The sequence below is a fragment of the Anomaloglossus baeobatrachus genome, chromosome 9 (assembly GCF_048569485.1).
Source record: "Anomaloglossus baeobatrachus isolate aAnoBae1 chromosome 9, aAnoBae1.hap1, whole genome shotgun sequence".
NCBI classification, from domain to species: Eukaryota; Metazoa; Chordata; class Amphibia; order Anura; family Aromobatidae; genus Anomaloglossus; species Anomaloglossus baeobatrachus.
In genome coordinates this window covers 110,867,916-110,886,992 of record NC_134361.1, presented here as the reverse complement: position 1 = coordinate 110,886,992, position 19,077 = coordinate 110,867,916, and the positions used below count along the sequence as shown (strand labels likewise).

Sequence of the window (19,077 nt, the reverse complement as noted above, 5' to 3'; positions counted from 1 at the left end):
AGCCAGTTCATAGCCTTAAGGTTCATGGGTTTCTCACATTAGTTCATGTGGGCACATGCTTAAACTTATAAACGTTGCAAACTGGTCAAAACTGTAACTTGCTGTACTTCTTTCTTTACTTTACATAGATTCCTCCTTACCAGGGCTTGGGCCTGTAGGGCTGCGGCACCTGTTGTTTTCTTCATTTCTCTCATCATCGGAGGTAGTCTCATCAGTGGGTCCTTTATCTTTCCTTTTTTCTTCTGTATCTGTTTCTTTTTCTTGTGGTATGGAGACAACTGGGTTTCTATAGGAATCTCTGGTACATGGCGTAACGTCAAGTGCATACCATCCTCTTTCTCCCTGATGCATTGTGAATTCCACTGTATCTCCCATCTGTAAGTTCCTTCCCGGATGTCCTCTGGGCAAATGGGCTCTAACATCCCTTCTATTCACAAATATGCCTTCTTTTATACCAGGAGCTACTATGAAGCCATATCCACTCTTCAAACTGAAATCCTCTACTACACCACGACAAAGTGGACCTCTAACCTGGGATTTGGCCCTTCTCAGGAACCGTTTCTCTTCCAAGTCTCTGGCCATGACTTCGTCTTTCTGCTCTGGAGACTGCGGTGCAGGGGAAAGCTTGGTTCTGCTACGGCGCCGTGTCCTACGGGCTGGATTCTGCTGGGTTGCGGCTTCACTGTTTGCAGGCTCCCAGGTGAGGTACCTGGACAGATCTTCTTCAGCAGAGGGTGTCGGGCTTTCTTCATCCCAGCGGGAATACGGCAGCATCTCTGGCTCTTGGCATGGATCCACTGCTGATGGCTCCGGGCATGGATCCCCTGCTGATGGCTCCGGGGTCAGCTCCTCAGCTTCCTGGCCTCCTCTCCCCCTTAGTTCTTCGGAGCACTCCTGTTGTGGCAGCGCCGGGGATGGGTGGTCATCAGCAGGCCCGGGCGGGGGACTCTTTGGCGTGGTTGCTGCAGGAGTCGCCTTGGGGGTGTGCGGAGGGAGCAGATACCGGTCCACCATCTCCTGTGGGAACTGGGCCTCTAGATCAGCCTTCAGCTTCCAGTATGCGGGGTCCTCTCCTATCAGGGACTTCCTAGCAGGGACTTCCTTAGACTGGGGAGCGGTGTCTGCTCTGGCCTTGCAGGCCGGGGTAAACAGAGGTACATTCTTGTCTTGGCGGGCCGCGCCTGACATGGCGGCGGCCTGGTCTTGGCGGGCCGCGCCTGACATGGCGGCGGCCTGGTCTTGGCGGGCCGCGCCTGACATGGCGGCGGCCTGGTCTTGGCGGGCCGCGCCTGACATGGCGGCGGCCTGGATCAGCGTTGCTGTCGCAGTCTCACTCAGGGTCGCAGCTGGAGTCTTAGCGGGCATCGCTACTGCGGCCGGTTCTTGGCGGGCCGGGCAGGGCATCGCTGCGGCGGCCTGAATTGGCGTTGCAGCTACGATGGGGTCTGTGCAGGCTGGGCTGGGCGTCGCTGCAGCGATCGGAGCTTGGCGGGCCGCACCTGGCGTGGCTGCGGCCTGGTTCAGCACCTCGCCTTCGGCGTGGATGAGCGTCGCTGCTGCGGTGGGGTCTTGGCGGGCCGGGCCTAGCAAGGCGGCGGCCTGGGTCAGCGTCACACCCGCGGCATGGATAAGGGTCGCGGTGGCAGCCGGATCTTTGCGGGCCGGGCAGGGCATCGCTGCGGCGGCCTGGGCTTGGCGGGCCGGGCAGGGCATCGCTGCTGCGGCCTGGTCCAGCGTCGCCGCGCCGGGCGCCTCTTCAGGGACCGCGGGCGTGGCAGCAGGGGTCGGGGCACTCGCGCTGGCAGGGGCAACACTGGACTCACCCATCGGTGGCACCATCGGGGTCTGAGTCGTCGCCGTCCGGTCTGGCACTCGTCGCGCAGCTTTTTCCTCATAGGCCTGCACCGCGGCAGCCATCTCCAGAAGCTCCATGCGTTCCTCTCTGATCTGCTCCACGACCCGGGTCTCCAGTCGGTCGCAGAACTGGGCAAGCTCCCGATACCACCAGGCAGCGGAGCCTGGTTCTGGGTTTCTGCGTTCAGACGCCATTTCCTCTGCGCCTTCTTCTGCACGATTTCCCAGCAGTGGACTCGTCGCTGCCTCCAGTAGCAGGCTCTTCAGTTTCTGCTCTGCCTCTTCCAGCAGCAGGCTTCTGGCTCCCTTTCTGTCCCGACGTCTCTGAACGCCTCCGCTCTCTTCACTTGCGAGGTCAGAACTCTGCAGGGGATCTCTGGGTAGCCACACCTCTTCGTGGGCGGTAACTTCTCCCAGCGCGGGCTGCTGTTGTTTTTCAGCGCGCTTTTCATGGTGGCAATATGGCGGCGCTTCCAATTTTCCAAGCGGACCGCCCAGGCACATGGTCACCTGTCTGAACAGGTCTAGTCCTTATCCTGTTCGTGACGCCAGATGTGAAGCCCCACAAGTGCAGTGTCGGTGCATTACCTTCAGGGACTCCACTCGGCTGGATCCTGTCACAGGTAGGAGATCTTCTTTTAGGATTGTCGTGACGCCACTCTCAGAATTGCGGTCAGTGGGGACCGCCACTGCAGGTTAAGGGATGCCTGGGGCTGATGGTGGGTGCAGCCAGTTGTAATAGCCTCCTGAGAGTGAGGCAAGCCCCAGGGCCCTGTGTAGGTGTGTAGAACCACAAGGCGCAGAATAACTCCACACAAGCAGAATGTCTTTCAAGGGTTTTACTCACTGTTGATGGCAGGGTGAGTAACCCGGGCGTAGCTGGGACGAACCAGGCTGGAACCAGGTATCCTTCAGGCTGACTGATGAGGGTGGCTACCGACTCGCCTTCCTTAGCCCTTCTGTGGTTTGTGGTAACCCCGACTTTTAGTCCCTATGGGGGTCACCCAGGGAAGTAGCTGCTCCCCTCGTTTGTTTGCCGTTTGCTTGTCGCCTGGACCAGATCACTCCAGCTGCTTGCCTCCTGTGAACTATGGGCCCTAACTGTGGCTACGTGGCTGCGGCTTTTGTGGTGTTGTGGCGTGGGCTTTAAGGGCCCCACACCGGCAGGTTTAGCAAGGAAAGGTGGATCTATCCCCGCACCGGGATCTGCCGCCCGTTTGGGCCTGGTACTCCCTGACAGTCTCCTTACTTTCCACTACACTGCTCTCTCTCCAGCTGTGTGTGGTGTTCGGGCAGCACTACCAGGTGACCGTTCTCCCCCGTCGGTAGTCACTGCGCGGACGCTGTTAGACTGCAACAGCTCCAGGGTCTGCTTCTGCTCTTCCTGAGCTGCTGCACTAAACTGGCTCACTCGTGGGACCTGCACTGCTGCTCCTGTCTGAGCTCCACTTCCATGCTCCTCACTCCTCCACACTCTGCTTCAGACTCTTTACTCCTCCTTCTCTTTTCCCCTTGTGCCTGCCTACGCCACCTAGCAACCAGGCTCTCTACCACACCCCTTGAGTGGAGATGGAGGCTTCGCCCCCTCCACTCCTCAAGTGGAGGTGAAGGCTTTGCCCCCTCCTGGGATCCCCAGGGGTCCTCCCAAAGGTACATGTGTGAGACCTGATCACTATGCGCCTGTGTAGTCACACCTCGGTCAGCCTTCTGGATTACCTGTATTGTACTGTCCCCAGCATGGGTGCAGTACTCAGTGGTGCCTGACCAGGTCAGGGGCGCCACATTTACAGCTGTATGCAGATGTCTGTATGTGTATACGGCTGTACGCAGGTGTCTGTATGTGTATACGGCTGTATGCAGGTGTCTGTATGTGTATACGGCTGTACGCAGATGTCTGTATGTGTATACGGCTGTACGCAGGTGTCTGTATGTGTATACAGCTGTATGCAGATGTCTGTATGTGTATACGGCTGTACGCAAGTGTCTGTAAGGAGCTGTAGGCCCATCATACTGTGAATAGGGGAGGTGTAGAAGTATATTATGTATAGGGAAGGGGTAGAGGCATCTTACTGTGTATAGGGGAGCCATGGGAACATCATACTGTGTATAGGGGAGGTATAAGGGCTTCATACTGTGTATAGACGAACTGTACATGGGAGGGATATTATTAAATGTTAAGTGGACACTTAGGAACCATTATTGTTATAGGGGCAGTCAGGGTATTGTGACTGTGAAAGGCACACTGGGGGCTCTATTACTTTCTAGGAACAATATGTGGGCACCTTTCTAGGGCACTTACACAGGTCATTAATATTTTCTAGGGGGAAATGTTACCATTTAGAGGGCACAAATGAGGCATTTTACCATGTAAAGAACACAGTGGTGGCATTAATATGTGGGGGGCACAGTGGTGGCATTAATATGTCGGGGGAACAGTGGTGGCATTAATATGTGGGGGGCACAGTGGTGGCATTAATATGTGGGGGGCACAGTGGTGGCATTAATATGTGGGGGCACAGTTGTGGCATTAATATGTGGGAGGCACAGTGGTGGCATTAATATGAGGGGGCACAGTGGTGGCATTAATATGTGGGGGGCACAGTGTTGGCATTAATATGTGGGGGGCACAGTGGTGGCATTAATATGTCGGGGAACAGTGGTGGCATTAATATGTGGGGGGCACAGTGGTGGCATTAATATGTGGGGGGCACAGTGGTGGCATTAATATGTGGGGGTCACAGTTGTGGCATTAATATGTGGGAGGCACAGTGATGGCATTAATATGTGGGAGGCACAGTGGTGGCATTATTATGTGAGGGCATAGTGGTGGCATTATGTAGAGGCACAGTGGTGGCATTATGTGGAGGCACAGTGGTGGCATTATTTTGTGGAGGCACAGTGGTGGCATTATTTTGTGGGGGCACAGTGGTGGCATTATGTGGAGGCACAGTGGTGGCATTATGTGGGGACACAGTGGTGGCATTATGTGGGGGCACAGTGGTGGCATTATTAAGTGGGAGGCATAGTGGTGGCATTATTATGTGGGGGGCACAGTGGTGGCACTATGTGGAGGCACAGTGGTGGCATTATTATGTGGAGGCACAGTGGTGGCATTATTTTGTGGGGGCACAGTGGTGGCATTATGTGGAGGCACAGTGGTGGCATTATGTGGGGACACAGTGGTGGCATTATTAAGTGGGAGGCACAGTGGTGGCATTACTATGTGGAGGCACAGTGGTGGCATTATTATGTGGAGGCACAGTGGTGGCATTATTATGTGGAGGCACAGTGGTGGCATTACTATGTGTGGCAGTAAGAGGAGCATGTTTTTTGTGCCACACAGCAGGTGCAGTAATAGGGACACACACGGCAGCAGTGGCTCAGTATTGGGGTGACGGCAGGATGAGGGGTTTGTGCAGGTTGGGATTAGATGGGGTTCGGTGCCGGAAGTGTGAGGAGTCAAATGTGTCTTTGTTGTAATTTCTGCAGATGAGTTGTGGCTGGAAGAAGTCGTCATGTTGGTCTGGGCCAGATGGAAAACACAGAAAAGGTGAACAACTCCATCCGAAAAAACGTCAGCTGTAAGTCACCATCTATAACTGCACTGTGATCTCTTGTATGTGCTGCAGCACTGATATCTACCACTATATAGTCACCATATGGCGGTAATATCAGTGTCATCTGCCGAGGTTCCACTATACCCACGATTAGTCTGCGCCACCATAGTTATCATGGTTACCTGGTAAGGGGCCCACTCAGATGTTTTGCCCCCCCTGAGCTGAAACCCTAGCTACGCCACTGGTTATGGTATATACTTTGGTTTATTCCAGTATTTTACAAAGTACCCACATTGTTTGCTTTAGAGGAGAGCTTTCTAGCGGGGCAATGAGACTGCATTTTCCTTATGTGGTTTCTTTTATTTGTGGATATGTAAGGGGTAGTCGGACCCCTGGTAGTGAAGGAGCGGTTTTTCCCCCCCTGAAGACGCCACAGTAGTATGGTGGCAAATTGTAAATGTTAATGGTAAAATGTTACCTGTCATAAACTGTTTCCCCACTAGGTGCCAGTGTAGAGCAGTGGTTCCCCTGGTAACAGTGGCAGGGAAGGAAGGGGGCAGGGCAGCCTAGGTGGGGAAGGAAGGGAGGTCTCTGAAGGCAGAGCAGAGCAGTGTGCTGGAGATGTAACATGAGAGAGAGCTGAGGAGAAGTGCCGGGGCAGAGTGCAGGAGTGGGTGCTGTGGCAGTGGAGCAGAGAAGTTGGAGCTAATCCAGAGCCGGTGGTGTGTACTAGAGTGGAGTGCAGCTATCAGGGGGATAACAAGTGGCCCCTGCAGGCGAAGGTTAGTGCCCTGACAAAGAAGTGGAGAGGTGAGAACTTATCCGGAGCCGGTAGTCTGTGCTAGATCTGCCCTATAGATCCGGGTTCAGTGTGCAGCTACTAGGGGGTTAACGCATGTCCCCTGCAGGCGAGGGAAAGTTACCGGAGAAAGAGGAAACCGTCAGCAAGAAGTGTAACCTGTAAACCGATGTGACTTGATGCTGAAAGGTGTAAAGAGGAGTGGGAACTCATCCGCAACTGGTAGTGTGTGCTAGATCTGCCCTGCAGTAATTCAGGGTTCAGAGTACAGCTACTAGGGGGTTAACAAGTGTCCCCTGCAGGTGAAGGAGAGTGACCGTCAGCAAAAAGGGGAAACCGTCAGGAAGGAACGTAATCTGTAACGTTAAAGTGAAGTACTGAAGTAACTTGCTGCTGAGAAGTGTAACAGAAAATGGAAGCCTCGTTCAATAAAATGTTTCTTAGTTTACCAGCTGCCTGTCAGTGGCTCTTTTCTGTAACTGATGAAGGGGCTGGCGAGCCGAGGGAAAACGGCGTAACGGAGAACTCAGGTACCGGCACGAACGCGTCCCTGCCACCCACACTCTGCCCCACAAACAACACCCCTGTTTTAACAGTGACGGCCGGGCCGGGGGTCAGCCTGTCGCCCAAAGGGGCTGTGGCGCCCCTGACCTGGTCAGGCACCACTGAGTACTGCACCCATGCTGGGGACAGTACAACACAGGTGATCCAGAAGGCTGACAGGGGTGTGGAACACAGGCGCATAGTGATCAGGTCTCACACATGTACCCATGAGAGGACCCCTGGGGATCCCAGGAGGGGGCAAGCCTTCACCTTCACTGGAATAGTGGAGGGGGTAGAGCCTCCATCTCCTCTCAAGGGGTGTGGTGGAGAGTCTGGTTGCTAGGTGGCGTAGGCAAGAACAGGAGAGGAGGAGCAGTGAGCCAGTTCAGTGTAGAGTCCAGGGAGCTCGAGTGAGGAGCAGATCCCTGGAGCTGTGCAATCTGACAGCGTCCGCGCAGTGGCTATTGACGGGGGAGAACGGTCAACTAGGAGTGCTGCCTGAAAGCCAGCTTCAGCTAGAGAGTGCAACGGAGTGGGAAGTAAGGAGACTGCTAGAGAGCACCAGGCCCAACCGGGCGGCAGATCCCGAAGCGAAGATAGATCCAGCTTTCTTCTGCTAAACCTGCCGGTGTGGGGCTCTTAAAGCCCACACCACAACACTACAAAAGCCGCAGCCACGTAACCACAAGTTAGGGCCCATAGGTCATAGGAGGCAAGAGGCTGGAGTGGCCTGGTCCGGGGAACAAGCAAACGGCAAACAAGAAGGGGAGAGAGGCTTGGAGCATCTTCCCTGGGTGACCCCCATAGGGACTCAAAGTCGGGGTCACCCCAAACCACCAAGGGCTAAGGAAGGCGAGTCAGTAGTCACCCTCATAAAGTCAGCCTGAAGGATACCTGGTTCCTACCTGGTTCATCTCAGCTACGCCCGGGTTACTCACCCTGCCACCTGAAGTGAGTAAAAACCCTGAAAGACATCCTGCCTGTGTGGTCATTCTGCGACTTGTGGTACTACAAACCTACACAGGGCCCTGGGGCTTGCCTCACTCTCAGGAGGCTCCTACATCTAACTGCACATACCATCAGCCCCAGGCGACCCTCAACCTGCAGTGGCGGTCCCTACTGGCCGCAATACTGAGAGTGGCGTCACGATCAAAAACCGAAGATTTCCTACCAGTGACGGAGATCCAGCAACGTGGAGTCCCTGAAGGTAACGCACCGACACCGACACAACACCTGCGAGGCTTCACATCTGGCGTCACGAACAGGATAAGGACTAGACCTGTTCAGACAGGTGACCATGTGCCTGGGCGGTCCGCTTGAAAAATTGGAAGCGCCGCCATATTGCCACCATGAAAAGCGCGCTGAAAAACAACAGCAGCCCGCGCTGGAAGAAGTTACCGCCCACGAAGAGGTGTGGCTACCCAGAGATCCCCTGCAGAGTTCTGACCTTGCCAGCTATGAGAGCGGAAGCGTCGAGAGACGGCGGAGCAGAAGAGAAGCCAGCAGCTTGCTAGAGAAAATGGAGTCCAGACGCGGATACCCAGAACCAGGCACTGCTGCCTGGTGGTGCCGGGAGCTTGCCATCTTCTGCGACCGGCTGGAGGCCGGGATTGTGCGACAGCTTAGGGAAGAACGCACGGAGCTCCTGGAGATGGCTGCGGCGGTGCGGACCTATGAGGAGAGAGCCGCGCGGAGCCTGCCGGATCGAGCGGCGACGACGATTCAGACCCCGATGGGTGAGTCCGGTGTTGCCCCGGCTAGAACAAGAGCCCCGACCCTAGCTGCTGCGACCGCGGTCCCAGAGGAGGCGCCCGATGCGGCGACGCTGAGTGAGGCCGCAGCCACGCTAGGTGCGGCCCGCCAAGCCCAGGCCGCTGCAGCGATGCCCCGCCTGTCCCGCCGGGCTCCGACCACCACGGCAGTGCTCATCCGTGCTGCAGGTGTGACGCTGACCCAGGCTGCCACCCTGCTGAACCCGGTCCGCCAAGACCCCAACGCAGCAGCGACGCTCGTCCGCGCCGCAAGTGATATGCTGAACCAGGCCGCAGCCCCGCCGGGTGCGGCCCGCCAAGCTCCGATCACTGCCGCGACGCCCGACTCAGCCTGCACGGACCCCATCGAGGCTGCGACGCCAAGTGAGACCGCGGCTGCAGTGTCCAGTCCGGCCCGCCAGGAACCGGCCGCGACAGAAACGCCAATTCAGGCCGCCGCCATACAGGGCGCGGCCCACCAAGACCAGGCCGCCGCCATGCCAGGCGCGGCCCGCCAAGACCAGGCCGCCGCCATACAGGGCGCGGCCCGCCAAGAGATTGCATCACTATTTTCCCCGGCCTGCAAGGCCAGAGCAGACACCGCTCCCCAGTCCAAAGAGGTCCCTGCTAGGAAGACCCTGATAGGAGAGGACCCCGAATACTGGAAGCTGAAGGCTGATCTGGAGGCCCAGTTCCCGCAAGAGATGGTGGATCGGTATCTGCTCCCTCCGCATACCCCCAAGGAAATACAGGCAACCCCTGCAGCTGCGCCGAAGAGTCCACCGCCTGGGCCAGCTGAAGAACACTCATCCCCAGCGCTGCCACAACCAGAGTGCAGCGAAGAACTAAGGGGGAGAGGAGATCAGGAAGCAGAAGGGCTGACTCCGACGCCAACCGCAGCAGACCCCTACCCAGAGCCGGAGATGCTGCCCTATTCCCGCTGGGAGGAGGAAGACTTGACACCGTCAGCAGATGAAGATCAACCCAAAGACCTCACCTGGGAGCCCACAGGCATGAACCCAGCCCGCAAGACACGGCGCAGCAGATCAAAGTATCCTCCAACACCACAGTCTCCAGAGCAGAGGGAGGTCACAGCCAGAGACCTGGAGGAGAAAAGGTGCCTAAGAAGGTCCAAAGCCCAGGCTAGAGGACCCCTTTACAGAGGAATAGTAGAGGACTTCAACTTGAAAAGCGGATACGGCTTTATTGTAGTAAAAGGAATAAAAGAGGGCATATTTGTAAATCGGAGAGATGTTCAAGCCCACCTGCCCAGAGGACATTCAGGCAGAAATTTGAAAATTGGGGACTTAGTACAGTTCACCTTGCATCAAGGAGAAAGGGGCTACTATGCCTTAGACGTAGCACCATGTCCCAGACAAGAAAGAAAAGACAGAGATAAAGACCCAGATGTAGAAACAGACGAAGACCAAGAAAGGAAAGATAAAGAACCTACAGATGAAACAACCACAGACAAAGATCCTACAGATGAAACAACCACGGACGACGACGGAGAGCAAGAAAGTCACAGGTGCCGGTGCCCTACATGCCCACGCCCTGGTGAAATGGAGGAGTAAAGTAAGAGAGAAGTAAAGAAATCCAGCAAGTTACCAGTTGAAGTTTTGACAAGTTTTGTTTGCAACGTTTAAGAAATGCGCCCACAAAAACTATTGTGAGAAATAAACTCTAAGGCTATGAACTTGCTATAGCCACAAACTCTCGCAGTGTAAATAGTTACACCAGTGGCACCACCACCAGGGCCAGCCTGTTTAGGGGCTTGGCTCGTCTGCAACCAGGGGGGCCCGTCCGTAGAAAAGGGCCTTGGCTCACCTGCGACCAGAGAGCACGCCTGTTTATGGGGCCTTGGCTCACCACCACAAAGAGGGTACCTGGCCAGCACCAACTGTGGAGGCCGCCTCTGCATCCTGCCAGAAGAGGCTGACGGCGCGGATCCACCAGGCCAGGTATACCCTGAAACCACCAGCCCATGAAAGCCGCCTCTACATCCTGCCAGAAGTGGCTGAAGCCGCGGCCAACGTGAGAGGGTTTTGGGTGGGTTAACGGACTTGTGGGTGGAGGGTGGTGATGTACGATAACTGGTGATCTTAAAATGTTTTACATGTTTTAATGTTTTATGCATTTTAAAATGTTGTCTTGCAGCCCGAGGACGTGCTGGTGATAACTAAGGGGGAATGTGGCGCCCCTGACCTGGTCAGGCACCACTGAGTACTGCACCCATGCTGGGGACAGTACAACACAGGTGATCCAGAAGGCTGACAGGGGTGTGGAACACAGGCGCATAGTGATCAGGTCTCACACATGTACCCATGAGAGGACCCCTGGGGATCCCAGGAGGGGGCAAGCCTTCACCTTCACTGGAATAGTGGAGGGGGTAGAGCCTCCATCTCCTCTCAAGGGGTGTGGTGGAGAGTCTGGTTGCTAGGTGGCGTAGGCAAGAACAGGAGAGGAGGAGCAGTGAGCCAGTTCAGTGTAGAGTCCAGGGAGCTCGAGTGAGGAGCAGATCCCTGGAGCTGTGCAATCTGACAGCGTCCGCGCAGTGGCTATTGACGGGGGAGAACGGTCAACTAGGAGTGCTGCCTGAAAGCCAGCTTCAGCTAGAGAGTGCAACGGAGTGGGAAGTAAGGAGACTGCTAGAGAGCACCAGGCCCAACCGGGCGGCAGATCCCGAAGCGAAGATAGATCCAGCTTTCTTCTGCTAAACCTGCCGGTGTGGGGCTCTTAAAGCCCACACCACAACACTACAAAAGCCGCAGCCACGTAACCACAAGTTAGGGCCCATAGGTCATAGGAGGCAAGAGGCTGGAGTGGCCTGGTCCGGGGAACAAGCAAACGGCAAACAAGAAGGGGAGAGAGGCTTGGAGCATCTTCCCTGGGTGACCCCCATAGGGACTCAAAGTCGGGGTCACCCCAAACCACCAAGGGCTAAGGAAGGCGAGTCAGTAGTCACCCTCATAAAGTCAGCCTGAAGGATACCTGGTTCCTACCTGGTTCATCTCAGCTACGCCCGGGTTACTCACCCTGCCACCTGAAGTGAGTAAAAACCCTGAAAGACATCCTGCCTGTGTGGTCATTCTGCGACTTGTGGTACTACAAACCTACACAGGGCCCTGGGGCTTGCCTCACTCTCAGGAGGCTCCTACATCTAACTGCACATACCATCAGCCCCAGGCGACCCTCAACCTGCAGTGGCGGTCCCTACTGGCCGCAATACTGAGAGTGGCGTCACGATCAAAAACCGAAGATTTCCTACCAGTGACGGAGATCCAGCAACGTGGAGTCCCTGAAGGTAACGCACCGACACCGACACAACACCTGCGAGGCTTCACAGGGCCACGACTACACCCCCTGAGGCGCCCCCTGCCCCCGTTACAAACTGGCGTAGTCGGCAGGATGCCCTGCAAGAGACCCCGACTGAAAACTGTGAGGAAGATCAAGTGGTGCCTGACGTGCTGAACAGGCCACAAGATGGCGGCAAGATGGCAGCCGTCCTCATGGACTCAGCGGAGGCGCGAAAATTTGGCGTCAAACGAAAAGTGCTGGGCTGGCCTGGGCAGAGGAAGAAGCCCAGAGTGCACTGCCCAAAGAGGGGAGGTACCAGCCCCAAGAAGACCCATGATGCCCATTGTGAGCTGCAGAGGTCCGGAGATGTGGGCGGCGCTGCAAGAAGCAGAAGGCGTCGCCAACACTGTGCGGACCTGGTGAGTGAAGCCGGGGGCGGAGGATGGGCCAAAATGAGGAAAGAAGCACTGGAGCCACAGCCATGTTATGAGCCGTACTGTAGGCTACCCCGCTTACCTGGGCAGTCCCTCTCCAACCATGTGAGGGCCTAGCGGGCCGAATGGCTGCATGCATATCACCCAGTGTGAAGAGGTGGTCGTCCGGAAGAGAGTGATTTGTTTGCCGTTGAAAGCCGGTGAATGTTTCCAGTTACAGTAACGTTAAAAGAACTGAACCCGGGAATAGAAGAATGCAGGGGCTATGCATGGACTTCTCCCGCGACTGTTAAGTAAAGAACCCTTTTGTTTCTGTTGGTCGCGGCTCATCTAAGACCGGGAGTGCTTGAGGAGAGCCTCCGGGCAGAAGGTCAGCTAAGACCGGGAGCGCCTGAGGAGGGCCTCCGGGCAGATGTGCGACTAAGACCGGGAGCTTCCCTGGAGGGACTCCGGGCTCCAAACTTGTGTGCCAGTCTGTGTGTTTTCCTACATGTGTTGTTTTGCAGGTACGAACCTCGCCAGGAGGCTGAGGTTAAAGAGGGGAGGAATGTAAGGGGTAGTCGGACCCCTGGTAGTGAAGGAGCGGTTTTTCCCCCCCTGAAGACGCCACAGTAGTATGGTGGCAAATTGTAAATGTTAATGGTAAAATGTTACCTGTCAAACTGTTTCCCCACTAGGTGCCAGTGTAGAGCAGTGGTTCCCCTGGTAACAGTGGCAGGGAAGGAAGGGGGCAGGGCAGCCTAGGTGGGGAAGGAAGGGAGGTCTCTGAAGGCAGAGCAGAGCAGTGTGCTGGAGATGTAACATGAGAGAGAGCTGAGGAGAAGTGCCGGGGCAGAGTGCAGGAGTGGGTGCTGTGGCAGTGGAGCAGAGAAGTTGGAGCTAATCCAGAGCCGGTGGTGTGTACTAGAGTGGAGTGCAGCTATCAGGGGGATAACAAGTGGCCCCTGCAGGCGAAGGTTAGTGCCCTGACAAAGAAGTGGAGAGGTGAGAACTTATCCGGAGCCGGTAGTCTGTGCTAGATCTGCCCTATAGATCCGGGTTCAGTGTGCAGCTACTAGGGGGTTAACGCATGTCCCCTGCAGGCGAGGGAAAGTTACCGGAGAAAGAGGAAACCGTCAGCAAGAAGTGTAACCTGTAAACCGATGTGACTTGATGCTGAAAGGTGTAAAGAGGAGTGGGAACTCATCCGGAACTGGTAGTGTGTGCTAGATCTGCCCTGCAGTAATTCAGGGTTCAGAGTACAGCTACTAGGGGGTTAACAAGTGTCCCCTGCAGGTGAAGGAGAGTGACCGTCAGCAAAAAGGGGAAACCGTCAGGAAGGAACGTAATCTGTAACGTTAAAGTGAAGTACTGAAGTAACTTGCTGCTGAGAAGTGTAACAGAAAATGGAAGCCTCGTTCAATAAAATGTTTCTTAGTTTACCAGCTGCCTGTCAGTGGCTCTTTTCTGTAACTGATGAAGGGGCTGGCGAGCCGAGGGAAAACGGCGTAACGGAGAACTCAGGTACCGGCACGAACGCGTCCCTGCCACCCACACTCTGCCCCACAAACAACACCCCTGTTTTAACAGTGACGGCCGGGCCGGGGGTCAGCCTGTCGCCCAAAGGGGCCACGACTACACCCCCTGAGGCGCCCCCTGCCCCCGTTACAGATATTTTTGGCTTTAATGATATTTTGACTAAACCTATTCTTGCATTTCAGAAGAATGCAGAAGCACATCAGCACAGGAAACCTATAGCCATGGTAACTACTGGAAGAAGGAAGCCTGGAGAGATGTATGATCATGTAAAGCAAAGAGCAATCTCCTTTTTTATTTTAGGTAACACATGCCATAGCCTTCTGCATAGTCTGCTCATCTGTCCCCATATGTTTTGAATACATCTCGTGCATGTGTTTATAATCCAGGAGGGAGGTGGATTGGCTGAAACATTCTAGCATATTATCCCTTATTCACATAAATGGAAATCTTGCATTGACATCACCTAACATTTGTATACATAACATGACTTAATCTCAGATTCTAACAGGATTCTTGTGGTGCCACATAGGCAGGAGCGGTCTGTCACAGATTACAGGCTTGTAGTGTTTGTTTTTATATGTACCCCAGGGGCTGCAAAACAGCCTAAGGCCACATTCACACATCCATGTCTCCAGTAGGTGTGACATCCGTTTTCACAAGCAGGGCCGCCGTCAGGGCATTACAACCATGACTGGTGTATGGGGCCCGGAGAAGGGAGGGTCCGGGGTAATTACTTACCTTTATTAAAGCACACTAATCACCGAGATTTTCCTATATAACCTAAAGCCAGTGCTATACTGGGACTGTCAGGCTGATTATATACATACGTTTAGGCGGGCTTTGCACGCTGCGACATCAGTAACAATGTGTTACCGATGCTGCAGCGATAGTCTCGCCCCCGTCGCACGTGCAATATCTAGTGAAAGCTGCCGTAGCGATTATTATCGCTACGGCAGCTTTACACGCACATACCTGCCGTGCGACGTCCCTCTGGCCGGCGACCCTCCTCCTTCCTAAGGGGGCGGGTCGTGCGGCGTCACAGCGATGTCACACGGCAGGCGGCCAATTGAAGTGGAGGGGCGGAGATGAGCAGGATGTAAACATCCCGCCCACCTCCGTCCTTCTCATTGCAGCCGGCGGCAGGTAAGGTGAAGTTCCTCGCTCCTGCGGCTTCATACACAGCGATGTGTGCTGCCGCAGGAGTGAGGAACAACATCGCACCTGTCGCTGCACCGGCATTATGGAAATGTCGGAGGCTGCAGCGATGATACGATAACGACGCTTTTGCGCTCGTTCATCGTATCAAAAAGGTTTTACACGTTGCGATATCGACTGCGACGCCGGATGTGCGTCACTTTCGATTTGACCCCATCGACATCGCACGTGCAATGTCGCAACGTGCAAAGCCGCCCTTAGTTGTCAGCTAGGATGTATAGGTTTTGAAACACAAGCAAGTAAAGTTTGTAAAATGAGCAGCGTTTTGAATGATAGCAGCTGCCGTTCAGCTGATAGCTGGGGTGGTATTCATAGTGATTCCGGCCCCCTGCCTGTCCATCCTCACCCTGTTATTATGCTAATAATTGCTGAAAAATGTGGTACAAGGTGATTTGCATGAAAGAATGGCAAATATAAGGTGAAAAATGATATATATTTGTATATGTATTAATTGAAATACTTAAGTGGATACGGAACACATATTAATAAAGCATGGCATGAATGAAGGTACAAATATTGTACTGAGCATGCGTCAGTCAGGTTACCATAGTTCAAGACCGTGGGAACAAGACTCAGAGCGCATGCTGACAAGGAGAAAGGCTGGCCGAGTCATTGTATGGGTAATACAAGCTCACAAGCGTGGGAAAATTTGTTATGCGCATGTGTTAGAGCTGAAGATTAGAAAGAAATATGTGGCTACCAAAGAATGTTTAAGGGAAGGAATAAAAATTCATAGAAACATAAAAAAATTATAAAAACATGGAGACCTGTAAAAATAAAAAAAAAGTGCTAAATATAAAAATAGTCGTTACTTCAACACATATAGAAAGTTAAATATTATTAATAAAATTAATAAAATAAATCCGTAATCTCATTTAGCCCTACTGGTTTCAGAGTATTCAATTTGTAGATCCAGTAAGGGCTCATGCGCACGTTGCGTAATTACAGGCATTTATGCTGCGTATTGCACTGCAGCGTAAATGCATGCATCCTGCGTCCCCTGCACAATCTATGAAGATTGTGCATGAGACGTGCGCACGTTGCTTTTATGAACGTAGCAATTTGGGTGCTAAAATTTTGACCCAAATCCGTGCGTTCATAAAATGAGCATGTCAATTATTCCGTGCGCTATGGATGCAGCTCATACTCTTTCTATGGTGGGCGCAGCAGCCATAGCGCATGAAATCGGCTTTTTTTTTTTTTACAGAAAAACGGCATCCATTATGCAGTGTTTCTGCAGCAATTTGACGCGCACATGTGCTGTCAAATCGCTACAGAATACTCAGCAGTTACGTGCATATGAGCCCTAAGGCTGGCGTCACACGGTACGATCTATTGTGCGATCGCACGAGCGATCGTACCCGCCCCTCTCGTTTGTGCGTCACGGGCAATTAGTTGCCCGTGGCGCACAAAGTCGGTAACCCCCGTCACACGTACTTACCTCCTGGACGACGTCGCTGCGGCGAACACCCTCTTCCTGAAGGGAGAGAGACGTTTCGCGTCACAACGACGTCACACAGCAGCTGGCCAATAGAAGCGGAGGGGCGGAGATGAGCGGGACGTAACATCCCACCCACCTCCTTCCTTCTGCATTGCCGGCGGGACGCAGGTAAGCTGTAGTTCGTCGTTCCCGGGGTGTCACACGGAGCGATGTGTGCTGCCTCGGAAACGATGAACAACCGGAGCACAGAAGGAGGAACGACATTTTGATAATGAACGATGTGTCAACGAGCAACGATAAGGTGAGTATTTTTGCTCGTTCACAGTTGTTCGTAGCTGTCACACGCTACGATATGTCTAATGATGCCGGATGTGCGTCACTAACGACGTGACCCCGACGACATATCGCCCGATATATTGTAGCGTGTGACGTCGGCCTAAAGGCAGCTTTACACGCTGCGATATCATTACCGATATCGCTAGCGTGCGTACCCGCCCCCATCGGTTGTGCGACACGGGCAAATTGCTGCCCGTGGCGCACAACATCGCTCAGACCCGTCACACTACTTACCTGCCTAGCGACGTCGCTGTGACCGGCAAACTGCCTCCTTTCTAAGGGGGCGGTTTGTTCGGCGTAACAGTAACGTCACTAAGCGGGCGCCCAATAGAAGCGGAGGGGGGAGGAGATGAGCAGGACGTAACATCCAGCCCACCTCCTTCCTTCCGCATTGCCGGCGGCCGCAGGTAAGGTGAGGTTCCTCATTCCTGCGGTGTCACACACAGCGATATGTGCTGCCGCAGGAACGACGAACTACATCGTACATGCAGCAGCAACGATAATTGAGAATAGGAGGGCATATCACCGATTAGCGATTTTGAACGTTTTTGCGACGATTCAAAATCGCTAATAATATGTATTAATGTAATAATATATAATGGTATATCTGCCTGTTATTGTATATCCTATGATGCCTATATTATCTATGTGCCTACTAATGGGGGTCATGTCTGTTATGGCGTCTATAATCTACTGTATCTAATTGTATATCCTATGATGCCTATATGATTTATGTGCCTACAAATGGGGGTCATGTCTATTATGGCGTCTATAATCTATTTACATCAGCTAAACTAAATATATCATATTTATATTCCTATGAATGGGAGCCCCCTATAATATGACCTTTTCTTTAAAGTAACCTTTTTTCAACAAATATATATTGCAGCGGGTGCTTTATATTAATGTTAGACGTGCAGTAAAGCACTAAGTACTTCCCTTGCTTTATTGCGCATGCGTGGGCACACGGTGCTCTATATCATCTTACGATTTGTATGCAGACGCCGTAGTACTTAAGACCCCTACGCATGCGCTGTGCTCTTGTTTATGTCCATCTGATTATGGCATCTCAGGGCCTCCGTCCACACGTGCGCGCTGCCTGCTGTCTGGGCAGGCGCGATGGGGATGTGGACGGCGGCGTTTCCATGCAGACGCCATAACATTCAGGACCCTCACGCATGCGCTGTGCTTTTGTCTATTTCTATCTGACTGTGGCACTTGAGGGCCTCCGTCCATACGTGCGCGCTGCCTGGGAGGTTCTGGGCAGGCGCAATGGGGATATGGACGGCGGCGGTCTAACTATATCGGCATCCTGGGCTTTCCCAGGTGTGTGCAATGCATTAGGCATGCGCATACGTGGCGGTGCCGGCATCTGCATGATTGCCCTGACCGCTTACAGCTGATTATGGGATTACAGGCTATTTAAACCTCATGGTGGTATGCAGCTCCATGACGCCTCTCTGGACTATGGCAGTACTATCTCTTTAGCATTGTCTGATCGGCCGTGGATCCTGTTTGATGGGCGCCATGGATCTGCATAATACCTCATCTCCCTGGGCAAGTACTCTTGTATCTTTGATATTGTCTCTTTATCTTACATGCCTTTCTGTGGTGTAGCTTATGAATGTGCAATCTATGGTTAATACTATTACAACTTGTTGCTGATAGAGCTTGTCTGTTTTATAGCCTCCTGATGAACCACATGTATAGCATGTGGGGAAACGCGTCGAGGTGGAGACTGTTGTAAATCTACCATGAAATTGATGGCTCACTTCTGCTAAATTGAAGGATTTGATGTCTCATCTCTGTTATTATAAGAACTAAGGGGACTTTTGGAGAGCACCGATATACATCGATCTGGACGTTTATGGACAGCAAGCATCCTATTTCTTTAATTGTGTGGCGCTGCCTGAATGAACCTAATATGGTCTCAAAGTTAAGTCCTGAGCCTCTATTTGATCCCCTATATTTGTAACCTCTCTTTTAAACATTGTATGTCTATATTGTATCATGTTTATTGTGACGTGATGGTCAAAATACTTTTTACACTGCTGGTGTGTTTTTTCTATATCCTAATAAAATTTGTTAATGGGAATAACGCATCTACTTTTTGACGATTCAAAATCGCTCATAGGTGTCACACACAACGACATCGCTAAAGCAGCCGGATGTGTGTCACAAAACCCGTGACCCCAACGAGATCGCTTGAGCAATGTCGTAGTGTGTAAAGCGGTCTTAAGTCTCCTTCTTGCTGAGAACTTCTATACTATTTGGAATGTTAGCAGAAAATTGTTCAATGGGAGTAACCTTCAAGGAAATATACTTGTTATGG

The 19,077-nt window shown here is 53.2% G+C and overlaps 1 long non-coding RNA gene across 1 annotated transcript in view; it reads left to right on the top strand.

Annotated features, from left to right (window-relative positions):
• Positions 1 to 18,802, top strand: part of LOC142250530 (uncharacterized) — a 39,105-nt gene extending 20,303 nt beyond the window's left edge. Inside the window, exons 2-4 of the long non-coding RNA XR_012725210.1 lie at positions 5,344 to 5,435; positions 13,936 to 14,053; positions 18,432 to 18,802. This is a non-coding gene — a long non-coding RNA (uncharacterized LOC142250530). The remainder of the gene's footprint in view (positions 1 to 5,343; positions 5,436 to 13,935; positions 14,054 to 18,431) is intronic.
• Positions 18,803 to 19,077: the final 275 nt, after the last annotated feature.